The sequence below is a fragment of the Zeugodacus cucurbitae genome, unplaced genomic scaffold, assembly GCF_028554725.1.
Source record: "Zeugodacus cucurbitae isolate PBARC_wt_2022May unplaced genomic scaffold, idZeuCucr1.2 ctg00000297.1, whole genome shotgun sequence".
Taxonomy (NCBI): domain Eukaryota; kingdom Metazoa; phylum Arthropoda; class Insecta; order Diptera; family Tephritidae; genus Zeugodacus; species Zeugodacus cucurbitae.
In genome coordinates, this window is record NW_026530879.1 from 1 (window position 1) to 2,500 (window position 2,500).

The 2,500-nt window shown below is 29.8% G+C and overlaps 1 non-coding gene and 1 pseudogene across 1 annotated transcript in view; both read left to right on the forward strand.

Annotated features, from left to right (window-relative positions):
- Positions 1–865: 865 nt before the first annotated feature.
- LOC128924107 (5.8S ribosomal RNA) lies at positions 866–1,043 on the forward strand (annotated as a pseudogene).
- A 453-nt stretch (positions 1,044–1,496) lies between these two features.
- The window catches only part of LOC128924109 (large subunit ribosomal RNA), a 3,983-nt gene continuing 2,979 nt past the window's right edge, over positions 1,497–2,500 (forward strand). Inside the window, exon 1 of the ribosomal RNA XR_008472797.1 lies at positions 1,497–2,500. This exon is cut by the window's right edge and continues 2,979 nt beyond it. This is a non-coding gene — a ribosomal RNA (large subunit ribosomal RNA).

Genomic DNA, 2,500 nt, shown 5'->3' on the forward strand with positions numbered 1-2,500 from the left:
ATGTCCTGGGCTGCACGCGCGCTACAATGAAAGTATCAACGTGTATTTCCTAGACCGAGAGGTCCGGGTAAACCGCTGAACCACTTTCATGCTTGGGATTGTGAACTGAAACTGTTCACATGAACTTGGAATTCCCAGTAAGTGTGAGTCATTAACTCGCATTGATTACGTCCCTGCCCTTTGTACACACCGCCCGTCGCTACTACCGATTGAATTATTTAGTGAGGTCTCCGGACGTGATCACTGTGACGCCTTGTGTTTCACGGTTGTTTCGCAAAAGTTGACCGAACTTGATTATTTAGAGGAAGTAAAAGTCGTAACAAGGTTTCCGTAGGTGAACCTGCGGAAGGATCATTATTGTGTTCCTATCCGTAAATATTATAAAAAAACAAACAAACAAACAAACAAACAAACAAACAAAAAAAGAATAAAAAAGAAAAATTATTTTCTTTTTTTTCTTTTCATTCATTTATTTGAATGTTTTTCTTTTTTTTCTTTTTTTTTTTACTCCTTGTATTGTAGTATAATGAAAATTATATCGCATACATTGTATTTGAACGCAACAAACCTTTAAACATATATAGTTGTACTTATTATTTATAAAAATAATATAAATGATAAGTTAATTTGTTCTCATTAACGTGTAATTCCTTAAAAATATATAGAAATTAAATAAAATGTAATAAAAAAGGAATTACTGTTTTTGTTGGACTAAGACATGCGCAACTTGTAATGTTTGGGTTGAAAATTACAATTTATTGAAAGATGTTTTAAAATAATTTATATATTATATACGAAAACGAAATGTTATTCTTTCAATAAATTAAAAACTCTTGACGTTAAATTAAAATAAACAAAAAATTATCACTCTAAGCGGTGGATCACTCGGCTCATGGGTCGATGAAGAACGCAGCTAACTGTGCGTCATCGTGTGAACTGCAGGACACATGAACATCGACATTTGAACGCATATTGCAGTCCATGCTGTTATGTACTTTAATTAATTTTAAAGTGCTGCTTGGACTACATATGGTTGAGGGTTGTAAGACTATGCTAAATTAGTTGCTTATTCTTTTAGTCAATTAAAAGAATTTAAGCACATGGTATATTACTGGATTGTATTTTTCAATCCATAATATTAATAGCATAAAAAGAAATATAGAAAATATATTCTTGAACACCTCATATTTGAACGAAATTTTATAATAAATAAGAATCTTAGTATTCCCAAAAACAATAAAATTTCAATATTATTATTTCAAATAATATATACATTTAGAGGAACGTCTAGCATAAAATATTATTTTATTCTAGGATTGCCTTAAATGTAAAAAACCAAGAAAATAATATTGTTGTTATAATGAAGTAAGTAGTACGGGATGAAAAGATTGAATATTTATTATTAAGAAAATTATATTGGTGTTAAGAAATAATTATGTATGTTTCTTTAAAATAGCAAAAAGCTAAAATATAAAATAAATATAAATATTTTTATACAACCTCAACTCATATGGGACTACCCCCTGAATTTAAGCATATTAATGAGGGGAGGAAAAGAAACTAACAAGGATTTTCTTAGTAGCGGCGAGCGAAAAGAAAATAGTTCAGCACTAAGTCACTTTGTCTATATGGCAAATGTGAGATGCAGTGTATGGAATATCTTAATATCTAGTATGAGAAATTAACGATTTAAGTCCTTCTTAAATGAGGCCATTTACCCATAGAGGGTGCCAGGCCCGTATAACGTTAATGATTACTAGAAAGATATTTCCAAAGAGTCGTGTTGCTTGATAGTGCAGCACTAAGTGGGTGGTAAACTCCATCTAAAACTAAATATAACCATGAGACCGATAGTAAACAAGTACCGTGAGGGAAAGTTGAAAAGAACTCTGAATAGAGAGTTAAATAGTACGTGAAACTGCTTAGAGGTTAAGCCCGATGAACCTGAATATCCATTATGAAAAATTCATCATTATAACTGTGATATTTATAATATTATAGTAATAGTGTGCATTTTTTTCATATAAGGACATTGTAATCTATTAACATAATAAAATATTTATCAAAAGATCATTGGTGTTAAGTTTATTCAAATTAATTTGCTTTTAGCTTATTAACATAGAATAAATACTGATGATTTGATAAAGTGTTGATAGATTTTACATATATAATGCTTAAATTCTTTTGAATTTTACAATAATATTATTATCATTGATTTTAATATTAATTGTATGCATTTATATGATTAACAATGCGAAAGATTCAGGATACCTTCGGGACCCGTCTTGAAACACGGACCAAGGAGTCTAACATATGTGCAAGTCATTGGGTTATATTAAACCTAATGGCGAAATTAACTTAACTTTTATATAATGGGATTAATTTTTAGTGAAATATTTTACTATTAATTCAATCCCGGGGCGTTCCATATAGTTATGTATAATGATAATTTATTATTATTTATACCTCTAACTGGAGCGTACCTTGAGCATATATGCTG